Source organism: Grammomys surdaster, unplaced genomic scaffold (genome assembly GCF_004785775.1).
Source record: "Grammomys surdaster isolate TR1022 unplaced genomic scaffold, NIH_TR_1.0 225, whole genome shotgun sequence".
NCBI classification, from domain to species: Eukaryota; Metazoa; Chordata; class Mammalia; order Rodentia; family Muridae; genus Grammomys; species Grammomys surdaster.
The window spans coordinates 6,766,339-6,781,124 of NW_021604670.1; the positions used below are offsets into that span (position 1 = coordinate 6,766,339).

General features: G+C 38.7%; 1 protein-coding gene across 1 annotated transcript in view; it reads right to left on the reverse strand.

The window, feature by feature from the left end:
• Positions 1–14,786, reverse strand: part of Focad (focadhesin) — a 225,907-nt gene that overhangs the window by 52,109 nt on the left and 159,012 nt on the right. The gene's annotated exons all lie outside the window — the stretch shown is intronic.

The following is a 14,786-nucleotide window of genomic DNA, read 5'->3' on the forward strand; positions in this document are numbered from 1 at the left end:
GGGAGGGGAGGGGAAGTATTAGGGAGAGTTCAGAGAGAGCACTCCTCAGCAGAGAGGAGGCCATGGGCTCAATCTCCAGTACTGCAAAGAGTAGCAGAAAGTATTTTGTGGCAATATAAGAAAAAATAAGGACATTCCCGGGAGGAAATACACAAAGTGTGGAGCAGAGACTGAAGGAAAGGCCATCCAGAAACTGCCCGACCTGGGGATCCATCCCATATACAGTCACCAAACCCAGATACTACTGTGGATGCCAAGAAGTGCTTGCTGACAGGAGCCTGATATAGCTGTCTCCTGAGAGGCTCTGCCAAAGCCTGACAAATACAGAGGCAGATGATCAGAGGCCATTGGACTGAGCACAGGATCCCTGATAGAGGAGTTAGAGAAAGGACTGAAGACGCTGAAGGAGTTTGCAACCTTACAGGAAAAACAACAACCAACCAGATCCCCAAACTGGCTGAGCTCCCAGGGACTAAGCCACTACCCAAAGAGTACACATGGAAGGACCCATGGCTCCAGCTGCATATGCAGCAGAGGATGGCCTTGTCATGCATCAATGGGAGGAGAGGCCTTTGATACTGTAAAGGCTTGATGCCCCAGTGTAGGGGAATGCCAGGGTGGGGAGGCAGGAGTGGGTGGGCGAGTAGGGGAACATTCACATGGAGGCAGGGGGAGGGGGGATGGGATAGGGAGTTTCCAGGGGAGGGGAACTGGGAAAGGGAATAACATTTGAAATGTAAATAAAGAAAATATCCAATTTAAAAAAGTAAAAAAAAAGAAAATAGCTTAAGTATGAAAAGTTGATATTTATTGACCTTCAGTGTTTATTCTAATCAAGACACATTTCCAAGTGCTTTACGGATTAACTCATATGTCTTAACTAATAAATATCTTCTGAAAAGAGAAAACAATATGACAAAAAAACAAGATGATTTTATAAGTTAGTAGCCATAAAAAGAAGGTTGTAGATCAATTGAAATGGTTGAAAATGCAATTTCCCTCACAAATCTGTTTTTAACAACTATGCTTGAGTTACCAAACAATTCATGTTAAGGTTTAAATATCAGGCATCCCACCAACCACACATCAGAGCTCAATGTGGAGCTTATAAAGCTCTTGGAGGGTGAAGTCCCTGAGTGTGCTAACCACATCAGTGAGTTAATCCATTCATAGGTTCAACTGAATAGGTTTCCAGGAGGTGGCGACTCTTAGAGAAAGTGGGTCACCTAGGCTATGCCCATGAAAGGTGTATCTTGTCTTTGGTGGTTTTCCTCCCTTCTCCCACTCTTCTCTACCCCTCCTCCTGCTTCCAAACCTCCAAGGCTACCAAGAGATGATCAGGTCTTCTCTGCCATGACATACTGCTGTAGGGCTCTTAAAGTCACTTTCTTATTTGTCACAATAATAACAATATCGCACATGTTCTCTCTCTCTCTCTCTCTCTCTCTCTCTCTCTCTCTCTCTCTCTCATTCTTTCTCTCCTCCCCCTGTGTGCGCGTGCACACACACATAAACACACACATACACTCCTTACATATGTCAACTCCAGTTTTTATGTGTGTATATACATATTTGTTTTAAAGCATGTACTTCCAGAAACATACCAAAAAAGGTAAAAAGGTAAGAAAAACGTAAAATATTCTATACAGAAAATTGGGGATGGAGGTAATACATATGATTTAAAAACTTCCCAACTAATCCTGCCTTAGAAAAAATGTTAAGGAGACAAGATAATTTTATCATAAATAACTTAAGTATTTAGAAAGTAGTTTTGTATTAAGAAGCTACTAAGCATTAACTCTGGAAGCAAACGCAAATGTTACATTACTTGTCCCAATTTCCTTAAATTAGCGTTCTTAGTCATTATAATATCTGATTTTACAGTTATTCAAATGTCTTCGTAATGTTAATTCGAGCTGTAACAGATGATTATTTCCACTGATAGATATTTTATTAAAATTTTAAGACACGGACAAGAAAAGTGCCAACAAAGGACCAATTAGAGTTTAACCAGGATTAATTTTGCTAAAATGCTCATGCCTTCTGTTGCATTGCAATTAATATATACAACTTATCTCTATCTACAAACATAAATTATTTAGGAAAAACTACATGATTGCAGACATGTCAAAGACACATGAATAATTTATGCTTAAAGGATACAGATTATGAAATCTTCCCCCTCCCCAAGGAAAAGAAATGGCTGGAAATAAGAACAGAAAGAATACCTCAGGAAAATTTTGGATTTATAGGTCTTGCTCTAATTTCTTCTTTGAAACAAACAAACAAACAAACAAACAAAGATGTCCTTTGCTTTGGAATATACTACATGATCTGAATCTAACGAATATGTATCAAAAAAAAAAAAAAGAAATGCTATGGGCAAGACATGAGAGTGAGCACATTTACAATACAATTGTGGCATTGCAAATAATCAGTGTTTCAAAATATTAATTAATATTAACTTTAAAAGATATAATTCCTTAATAGCTACCCACAAAGCCACATGCACATACCCAAAACAGTACACAAAACCAAAAGGAAACACAATATAAAATGCAGTTCAGTCCAAGGATTAGAAAGGAAGTGAAACACATGATTCTAAGTTATTTGGTATGACTAGAATTATGTTGGACCTAAAAGAGTTGAAAGGAATCTAAGAAGGAAAAAAATGTCAGGGGTAGGAATCCTGCCTCTGAGTGTCAAGAAATGGTGAGGCTTGAGAGCGACTTGGAGAAGAAATGGGCAGAAGTCATGCAGATGCACCACAAGATAGCAAGCCAAGCATGAAAAACCATGTGCTGGCACAAAGCGTATGCATGCTGGGAAAGCAGGTGGGTTACAGAATTCCTAGAACAAAAGATTTGGACCAAAGTTTAAGAAAAAAAAAATCAACAGAGACTTCAGAGTTGAGGAACACATAGAATGAAAGTCTCATTAGTCCATAAGGAAATCTCATTTCTTAACATTGCTATGTGACTCACCTAAAGTTCATGTGATAATCTTATAGCCCAAGTCAAAGGAGGCACCAGAATTCCCTCCTCCCCTCATTTCTATTTCTAACCACTCCCCGAGATAAACGGGCTGCTCAGTAAACCCACAGATTGTCCTTGCTCACCCCTTACCTTAAATGCCTACCTAACGCCAATCTTGGTTATTTCAAGATCTGTTTTAAAACACACTTCCTAAATACGGTTTTCTCTTAAAATTCAAGTCCTCTTTCTATTCCTCCTTTTTCCCCTTCAACTTCTAACGCTTAAATTGCTGGGCCTCTCAGTTTAGCATTTAATTATTCACTGGTATTGCTTGCTATTTTTGTGTATGGAAAGTGTCTTTTCAACTAGATATTAAGGTGTTAAAAAGACAATGACAGCGTAGCCTGGTTCTTGTCCTTCACTGACCTAACACAGTTGTACACAGTTGGTCTTCATCAAGTACTAAAGGCAACGCAACACTGAGGGACAAGAATAAAAACCTAAGGGTGAGAACAAAGAATGAAAAGAACTGGGGTGACCACTTAAGAGTTGGATAACCAATCCGTGTGCTCTTCCCTGGGAAGACTATTTCTCCCACTCTCAGCGTTCCTCAGATGACAGTAGCTCTCCGTGTAGGACTGACCTTGTCAGCCATCATGTTAGCAGGTCTCTTGTTGCTTGCTGTCCTAGTCATTTCATGCTTAAGCAGTCAAGTTAGTGAGTGCTTGATATAAACTGACTTCTTTTTGCTTTGTGTTTTGGTTTGCTTTCCTCTTGAGTCAGGAACATCCTATGAAGCCTGGGCTGGTCCTGAACTCATGGCAATCCTCCTGCCTCAGCTTCCCAAATGCTGAGATTATAGTCCTGGGTCATAATTACTACCCAAACTGACTTCTTCTAATTTCTATAACATGTAGTTGAGTTTAGAAGGGGAAAATGTAGGAAGTGGATACCAAATGGCAGAAATCAATAGGTATATACTTGTATATGGATACATGTATTTCAAGAAGATGTCAGTTTTGCAACCTCACAACTTCTTTTTAAACATTCAAGACGTGGGCTTCATCCTACTGAAGATGAGGAGGAGAAACTGAGACTCCCACTTAAAGACCAGCACCTGGAAGGACCATCCATAGTTTAGAGGTTGTATTAGAAACCCAGAGGCCAGGGAGTGTGACATCAGAAAAGGCAGTGAGCTGGAGCATCTGAAGCACTCTGGAAAAGTCTCAAATGCATACCCCCAAAATTCTTCATATAAATATAAAAACAGGCCCACGTAAAAATGAATTAACAGTGAAAAATAAAATTAATCAGTGATAAAACCTACCATGAGTGTGAACTGTCAAAAGCAGAGGATCTCATTCTAAGATCTTACAATAATAAAACAAGTAAAAGTAAATAGATTTAAAAGAAATAATGATGTTATTTACAATCCAATGGACGAATATGACATAATGGAAAAAGGTGGAAAATGTTAAAAATAATAATCTAAAGGCTTCAAGATTTAAAAACTTGAAGAATAGAGGGCCAGCTAGATGGCTCGGCCAGGTGCCATTTGCCCCAGGGAGCCTCAAAAAATTAGTTGGAGCCCCTTAACCCAATTAAAGGAGGAAAACACATCCAGACTCCACAAATTTGCCCTCTGACCTCCACATATGCACTATGACATGCACACACACCCCAATAATAATAATAATAATAATGAATATTTTCAGTACAACTGATGGTCACACAGACCTGTAACCACAGAACCTAGGAGATGGAGACAGGAGGATCATAAATTCAAGGTTATACGCTAAGTTTCATGGGGCATCTGATGTCAGCCTAAGCTACATGGGACCTTTTCTTTAAAAAAAAAAAATTTAAAAAAGAAATGGGTTGGTAAGACATCTTGGAAGGTAAAGGCACCTGCTGTCAAACTCTGACACCCTTAGTTTAACATTCAGAATCCACATAATAGAAAAAGAGAATAAACAATCAGACATTGTCTTCTAACCTCAAAACACATGTCATGGCATGTGCACTAACTCACATACATGCATACACACATGCATGCACACAAAATAAATAAAATGTAGTAAAATATTTAATGTAATCAAGTGCATCATTAATCTGTTACCCTAACTCCATCCCAAGTAAGTAAATGTCATAAAATATAAAGGTACAAGTTAGTGCTCTACATTGTAGCTTAATCAGCCCCCATGTATCCAATGTCAAAGGAACTGACCCCAGATTGGGGATGTTGGGACGTTTCCAGCTTAGAAATCCTGTCCTCAGAGTGGGATGTGAGGGCCTGGTGTCTTCCTCCTTCACCTTTTCATTCCTCTGCCATGAGAGGAAAAGACTGTCTCCACCATATCATCCCCAATGTGATGTTCCTTGTCACAGACCCAAAAGCAAAAAGCGTCAGTCATGAACTAAATACCTCATGAGACTGAGGTATTTAGTTGATTGTCTAAAGTAACCAATACTGCAACAGAAAGCTGCCCTCAAAGATGCTGAGCAATATTTAAAAGGGGAGTTTAATCTTAGAATGACCCTGGTTGGCGGGAGGGCTGAGATAGTGAAAACTTCAGGCTAGGATATAAAGCAGACTGTTTATACTGGAAAGAGATGCTCAACAACAGGATGTGGGCTTGTGAAGACAACGGAGTAACCAACCTGAAAGTGCTCTGAACGGTCAGCACTTGAACACCTTGAGTAAGTAGCAGTGTTGGTAATTAGATTACAATTATAGCAATATTCATTGATATGGCAAATGGAGAAATGAATATATGGATATAGAAGAAGAAGTAGCCCTTCCTTATAAAAGATACTAACTGATAAACATAGAAGCAATGAAAATAAAATTGCCACCAGGCAAATACCACAGGACTCACTGTCGGAGCAGCACCTATTGATAGGTGCCAAATTTGGCGCAGAAGCCTGGGAACAAACAAGACAACTGCACAGTATCAAAGCATCTCCCCCAAGAGTTATTAATTATAAATGAAATACAGTAATTACAGTAGAGAAATATAGCATAAATCACCTTTAACATAGGAACAATGTCTGCATTAACAGTAATAAAATAAACAACATATCTCCCGTGGCATGACACACTAAGACAAGAACATTAATTCTGAAATATTCCTGCCAAATAACGAAGAGTTATCACATATGCCTAAATTAGGGAACGTGTTCTCAAATAACTGGCCAGGGATCTTTAAAAGTATCAGGATCACAGAAGCCAATGGGACAGAAGCACCAAGAAAGGCTGGAGGAGAGTTAAGAACATGAAAGCTATACTCCATGTGGGATGGGAAGGCAACCAGGAAGAGAATAGGAACAGCAAACCTAGCGACAGCTGAATAAAACTGACAGCTGGATACTAGCAGGGCGGCAGGGCCAGTTTGGGTACCTATATTTAAGTGACATGAGTAAGGAGTTCAGATGAGGGGAGGCTGGAAATAGACAGGATTCAACATTTTTGCATTAGTTTTAATGAGACAGTTTTATGGTTTTGATCCACATATCCACATACAATTGCCCCAGGTAAGTGATTTCAGTACACACACAGTTCCCTGAGCACCATAATCAGTGTGAAACCATCTGGTCACCCTTCCTCCAGTGACTGCTCACTCTTACTCTTCCATTTTCCCCTAGCCTTCCCACCACTGAGGACCCAGAACTTCACCTTCTATATCTACTGATTTGCCTGTACTCGACTTTCCCTGTAAGTGGTAGCCAAGAACATGTGCTCTTTTATAGCTGGCTTCTTTTATTTAGGATGTGTGGCAGAAATTTCCCTGCTCTATCTGTTTGCAGCTGGAGGCCTATGATTAGACAGGAAAAAGGGAGGCAGAGCTAAGGGTGGCAGAGAGGGAGAGGGAAAAAGAAACACAGGGAGAAAGCAAGGAGAGAGAAATGGCAGTGAACTTAGACCCATGTGGTTTCAAATAAATAGATATGAAATCTAAAGATTAGGAAAATTGGGATAACTTTCTAAGTTGTGCGGGCATCTTGTGTATTGAGGTTTTATTGATGTATATATAAATCCATTGATTAACTTTACGCATCAAGAGTATTGATTTACTGGGTTACTGGAAGGTGGGTCCGCTGACAACCAGGTGGTTATGGCTGTGAAGGAATTAGCGGCTCTAGGGACAAGTGAACCAGAGCTGGAAGCACAGCAACTGGTCACAAAGTGGGCTAGCTAGACAGAGTAGCCTGGAGGACACCCAGCTGAATCAGGCTGCCCACCAGTACCTAGCATTAGTGCGGGAACAGGGCGGTTAAGCGATCCAAGCTGAAAGGGCTTCTTTTCTAATATCTCCTGCTACAAGGATGCTGTTTTCAAGATCCATCATGTTGCAACACGTATCTGCACTTTTCACTGAATTTCGCTCCATTCTACTTAATATATTTTGATACTTTTTAATAATAATAATATTGACACTAAGAAGCACCAAAGAAATAATAGCTAAGAATATTCTGAGTCAATAAAAACATAAACCTCTAGCTTCCCTCTTAAGATAAAAGGTTGTTGCTGCTGCTGTTAACACTATGATTGTTAACTGATGGAAACAAAGGGACCATCTTCAAAGCTAAATAGAAGAAAACATACAATCTGTCAAGGTGCAGCTTAAAACAACAACAGAATTTTCAAAGTTAACAAACCAGACGATTGTGAAATAAAATCCTAAGTGGAAAGTGCCATCCAGAAGTGTTAAATCCACCATTCAATAGTAAGCAAGAAACAAGGAAAAAAGAAGTACATAAAATCAAGCCAGGCGGGATACCTGTGAATTGCATGCAGATAGCAAGTTAATCCCTAAATACAAATGACTCAATGTTTCACTGAGTTTGTCTGAGAAGTGATTCATCCCATTCTCGTTGTTTTCATTATGCATATTTTATTGCTAAGGAAAAATGATACTTTTCCTGTGTTCCTCTTCTGTAATTGTAGCAACACTAAGAATAAACATTAAGGAGGCAGTGAAGTGAGATGCAAGAAACACAGGATTAGAGGAGGGGACCCCAAGCTTTCCCATTTCATAGCTGTGTGACTATAAAGCCATTAATCTCTCTGTCTGTTTCCCCAGCTGCAAAATGGAAACAATACTAGTAACACCTGCTCTTTGGATAGTGTGAGGGTGACAGTAAAGGCCGCACGGAGACAACTGCATACAAATGTGCTTCACGTGATGAAAAAGATGGTTATTGCTGTTATATAAGCAATGGGGGAAACCAACAAACCCCAGGAGCATAGGAGCTTTCGCTCTTAATTCCTGTGCTGCAAAATTACTTTGTTCCCGCACGGAGAACAGAGCGCTATCTCCTAATCTTACTTTCAAAAGCTATTTCTAGAAATTCCTCAGAGCAGCCTACTCCTTTTGTCCTGATTCTTTACTCCAACAGAGAGGAAGCTTTATAAAAACCTTTAGACTATGAAAAATGCCTCGTGTGCCCTTTTCATAATGAAGGTAAAAGAAACTGCCTTTACAATTAAAGGACTCAAGCCATCATCACATAGTGAAGCCCTCTTAAGCCAATTCAGCACACACAATTCATAAAACAGGATGCTTCTGTTTCCAAAGTACAATAAGCAGGGATAAGAGGAAGTGAAAGACACACAATCGATGGCACAGAAACAATGGGGAAAAGCACTCTTTTTCATCCCAATAATATGGGCTTAAAGGTTATAAATATTTTTAAAATGGCTAACATGAGTTTATTTATGCAGTTTCAGTGCTTTACTGTGTGAGACTAGTTAATCAGGAAGGCAGGGTTTTAGGGAAAGAAACACAAATCAGTACAAATTCAGAGTGGCTTCCTAAGTCTCTCACAATCTGAGAAGGCCAGTCATTCCAATGATTTCTCTCTTACATCTGTTCAACCTTTGTTCTGTTCATGGCAAAGAACCCAGACGCACATTTCTAAATCCACCCCCACCCCATGACCAACCGATGAAAAGTGATTTGCCTCTTCCATATTTTATTAACAAGCCCCAACACCACTGTCCAATTTCCAAAGTTACTCAGAGAAACCACTCAGTATTTTGAAGTGCACCTTTAAAGCATTTTGATACCTGAAGAGGTGGAAGAGTGTGCAGGTTACACAAGCAAGAGCTGAGAGTCTTTCATTGAACACACTAATTTACTAAGCAGTCAGTGGAGGGGTTCCCAGCTCAGGGGCCAGGCTGACTTCTTTTGATTTATTTATTCACTCATATGTTTTATTCCTCCTTTCTCTCTGCCTAGTCCCTTCCCATCTATTACTGGCACTAGATTCTATATAAACTAATTATCTACTTCTTAGTGCATACTCATTTGATACAAAAACCAACGATAAAAATGTGTTCCAGTGTGTGTGTGTGTTTGTGCGTGCGCACATGCATGTGTGTTTGTGCTTGTGATTGAGGGACACCCCACAGTGCATCTGTAGAGGTCAGAGGGTTATTTTGAGGACCTGGTTCTCTCCTTCCACCTTGCAGAGTGTGAGCTCCTCCTGTTGCTACTGCTCTCTATACCCCAGGCTAGCTGGCCCTCAAGCTTCCAGCAGATTCTCCTGTCACTGCTTCCTAGCTCACTTCAGGAATTCTGGGGTTACAAATGCAACTCACCACATCCTGTGGGATACAGGGATAAAGCTGAGATCATCAGGCTTGCAATGCAATGCCAGTAATCTGCAAAGTCACCTCCTGATTTTTTTAAGGCCATCTCGTCCTTGCTTTTTTTTCTCCCCTTAAATGAAGGTAAGACTCCAAGGTGACAAAGGAAAATAGATATTGAATCAGTACAGCTTAAGACCTACCTACCCACATCCCAAAAAGAACCCAACCACAACTACAGTAAGGTTGTCCAGAAGATAAAGAATTGAAAGCAATGGAAATTAAGTATTTACTAGCACAAGAACAAAGTACCATCCACCTAGAGTTGGCAATGATGGCATATACCTATAAATCCCAGTGCTCTAGGGATTGACATAGGAAGACCCTGAGTTAAAGACCAATCTAGGCTATTTTAAAGAATGTATTTCCTTCAAAAGGCCAAGCAATTTAAATATTGTTCATTTCAGTTTTAAAATAGAAAACTACAATGAGCATTGTACATTGAGAAGTGCAGTCTGTGTTTTCATACTGAAAATTGATGTGCTATGTGCTACAAATATTTGATAAGTTAAGCAGTTACCTTAGGGCCTCCAAAGATACTGTAGAAAACAATTATTATGCTCTAATACATCTATTAAGCCTAAATAACTTTAAAAGATGAAATTACACAACATTTACATTTCTAAATAAGCAATAATGACTAATTAAAGCCTAGGGTGACTATTCATCTGATGGAAGTGCTTCTTCCACAACATCTATACACACAGAACTAATGCTAGGAGTAGCTAACTTACACAGATAGTGCTATCAATAACTCCCTAATAACAAGGAAACAGCCAATGCCCCTTCCAGCAGATGCAATCTCCTCCTTAGGAAGACTGATTTAAGAACAAAATCTATTACCTGCTAGTACCAGAGGAGGGAAATTAGCAGGCTTCTTTAGGAATTGAGTTTTTCATCAGTTTGAAAAATCCACAGACTCAAAATAAAAATGTTTCCAAAAATAAAGTTTTACAAATGTAAACATGCTTTTTTTTTTGTCCAGCACAGAATTTCTCTATAAATTTGTTGAGGAATAAATGAAAGATTGACCACCATCTATCATATGCCTTTCTCTACAAGGGAAAGACGGTTAATATTTCAGAATTTTAGACCCACACATTGGCCAAATATTACTGTCACAGCTACTAGATTCTGACCCTATAGCATGAAAACAGCCCAAAACACTATACAAACAAATGGGTATGCCTATAGTCCAAAATAATTTTATGTACAAAAACAGGGAGTAGACTGGATTGGGCCAGGTATCCATAGTTCACCAATCTCTGGAACTACAATATGTGATTGTTATTTAGAGACAACTTTACAATTAAATTAGATGTATGCTCTGAAAGTACCACATGCATGACCAGATTCTCCACTGGGAAGGCACCTTGTTATAGTGTCTAATTCATTAGGGGTGGTGCAAAGCCTAAGGGTTCTTATTTCTAATCAGCTCATGGATGATAGTAACTCCTAATAAGAAAGAAGGTTTATCTCTCAGACATTAAGGCCAACTTGGTATACACTGAGAGTTCCAAGCTAGCAAGGGCTAAATAATGGTATCTGCTTCAAAAATGCAAAAGCAAAAAGGAGAAGAGGGGAAGGGAGGGGGGAGGGAGGGAGAGGGGAGGGAGGGAGGAAATAAAACTATACTTTGAGTTAGAAGAATAAACTGTATTAATAGATTTTTCTTAGAATTTCAAAACAGGTAGGAAATTATAGGTGAAGCAATAGTCTCTAGACTTTACTAGAAGAATTCTATTAGTGGGAAACTGTATGGTTTCTACCCCATAAAAAAGTCAGTTTGACCACAAATTCTACAACTCAAACTTTAATAACACTCTTCCACTTACAAGAGGCATGAAGATAATTTCAAAGTTTTTATTCTCATATTGGAATTTAAAGAGGAGAATGTTATAATTTCTAAGCCATTTTTTATAGGCAGACTAGATGTTGAACACGTTTAATAGAAAAATACAATTAAAAATCACCAACAGGTTTTAACAGGTTTTAAAAATCACCCAAAGTTCTAATAGTTCTTTATATTATTTGGCTGTAACAACTTTTTAAATTATTCACATAGGGTAAATACTCTATGAAAAAGCGTTCATTGAAGTTGGATGAGATCAAACCCTAAGGAGTGAAACAAGTTAAGAATAGCTAATATTTTCCTAAGACTCCAAATACTTTTGTCTATTTTTCATCAGTTTGAGGAGTACAAATGGAGGGCTGTGTATCAGATACTAAGCTGGGACACTGGTGAGAGGGAGAAGAGAAAACAGTGGTTGTTAGAATATTCTTCATGCTTTCAAGAAGCTCAGAGGCAGGTATGGCTGACGCAGGAACATGCATTACAGAACTCCAGGTGGAGAGTAATTGCACAAGTCACACATTAGAAACAAAGTAAAAAAATAAGAAGTGAGCCGACGTCAGATATGTGACCATGAGGGAGATAATGCAGAAGAGTGCCTATGTACCCAACATTGCTAGATCATTGTAATCTCCAATGCACTGATTCGACTGTACAAGAGAAGTTATTATCACAGCATAATAGGGCACAGTAAGGAAACTGTATGTGCTCATGCAATTCCTGGGAGTCTTGAAGACTTTTCACAAGTTGGCATCCAACATCCTGAATTTGAGAGTTGTGAAAGACTTATTCGCTAATATCAAGTAAATATTACCAATATAATATAAAATGGCTAAAATAGTCTACTAAGTTTATACTGTGAGATAAAATGTCATTGCAAGATCTACAGTCATCCATTTTATAAAATATATAGAAAATGCCTAAAAATACTTAAAATACTAAAGATACATTTTTTTCTTTAAGAACCTGTATTTTCATTCCACTTCCTCTTCAGTTTTACCCAAAGACATTTTCACGGGTGAAAGCCTGCTATGGATCACCTGTCCAAATGTCCCTACCATAAAAATGTGTATATAAACCAAAACTATTTATTTTTCCATTTTCTAACACCATATGACTCAGGTGCTTTTTAAACTGAGTTGCACAATGGTGACACAATCAAAACATAAACAAATTGCAATATTACAAATTCAGAAATGGCAATGATGTCAGTAGAGATGGTGACTTGATTTAAAACTACTTCTTTACATTCTCCAATTCCTGCTGCCAGGCACTGTTGCAGGTTACAGTGAAGAACCAGAAAGCACTGGTGATGAATAGAGATCAGCATCCTTTTATAAGGTGGAGAGGTAAACTGTGAAAAAGACAATGGGAGGGGACAAAGAATAACCTCATGGAGATACAGACTTGTGAGGAGAACACAGTAAAATTAAAGTTCTGAGAAAAGTCAGTTTAAACTAACCATGGCTCCCTATCCATTAGGAAATCATTCAATCATGGGTTATAGAGACAACTCAACAGTTAACAGCATGTATTGCTATTGCAGAGGATCTGGGTTCAGTTGCCAGCACCCACAACAGATGGGTCACAACCAAGCATAACTCCAGTTCCAGAAAATTGTACATGTTCTTGCTTCTATAGGCACCTGCATACACATGGTATGCATAAACTCATGCAGGCACACATTCATACACATGAATACCCATAAATATAAATAAATAAATAAATAAATAAATAAATAAATAAATAGTTTTTAAAAGAAAGCCATTTATTCTCACAGGCACAGTAGCTTGCAGGCCTCTACTTCAATGAACTATTCACTGCAAATCATAAATGCTGACAACTTACACCCAAGTCTTTTAAGACCTAAACAAAACCAAGCTGCTCTTAACCAAATACTAAAAGTTCACATTTTAATTTCCATAAAAATTCCACAACTCTGAGTGAGTTATTAATGCCATGTGAAATTATTCTCAACAACTTAAAAATGAAATTGAGTATTTCAAAATGTATCAGAAAAACATTTGTGTTACAGCAGTGATGAAGGAGCCTTCTGAGAAAACATGCAGCTGCTGCCAGTAAGCAAGAGAGAGAATTTGCCATGGAACAGAGCATTACAAAGAAGATGGAAGGGGAGAGGGGACACAAGAGGTCAGGAACAGGAAGGAAATGAAAATGGGCCTTGCCATTCAGTAGTGAAGCAAGACAAGGAGAGCCCTCTGCCAGTTTTCTCATTTTACTTTCAGGAAAACCTCACTAGCTTTACTATTCCTCCATCCCAATTCTAAAATAAACTGCTTGCTTGTTTTTAACTAATTATTGTGTATAGAAAAATGCTTCTTCTCCACCCCACCATTTTTTAATATAATTGTCTACTTGCCCCCCAAAGGTAGGTGGGCAAATCGCTAATAAAGGTACTTCAAGGATTAAGAAATCATTTATTAAAATGTGTTCTATAAAAAAATAACAGTAACAGCAATAACTAAAATCAGTACCCCACAATCTTAAATTCATTAACTATATTATATCCATGTGTTCATTCAATTAGATGCCAAAACAGACGATCAAAACAGTATGGTGCCCCTGACAAACTGTTAGTTTAAAACAACAGGTGGCTTGTGAAGACAGCTCAGTAAAGCACTTTCCACAGAAACATGAGGACCAGAATTCCAATCTACAGCATCCAGGTAAACACCAGGTGGGCCTAGCAACCCAACCCAACTGTAATCCCTACACTCCAGAAGGAAGGGCACAATCTCAAAGGCAAGCAGCATAGACACTCTAGCTGCAACAGCAGTGTCTGGGTTCAAGTATGAAATCCTGACAATATTTAAGGTGAAATGTGAAAGAGTAAAACATACAGAGTCAACCTTTGGACTGCACACACGTGCTGGCAGACATGTAAAACAGGAAAAGCATACATATGTACATGTGTGATCCTCACACACAGGAAAACTCACAAAAGCAAGCATAGGATGCTCATATTCACACTATGTATGATTTCATTGTATACATAGCATAATAATTTTTAATCTTTTCTGAATCCCCTCTATAATTTGATTTTTCAACTTTGTTGGTTTGAATAAGAAATGTCACCAATTGTCTCCAATCATCGAAACGTTTGGCCCTCAGTTGCTGCCATTGTTTTTGGATGTTTAGGAGTACAGAGATGCTAGAGGAAATACATATCACTGGGGGAAAACTGAGGTTAAAAAACTTCCATCACTTTAATTTTGCTCTGTTTGCACTCTGCTTTCAATTCTAGATGTGAGTTCTCAGCTCCTTCCTCCAGATGTCACCCTTTGAC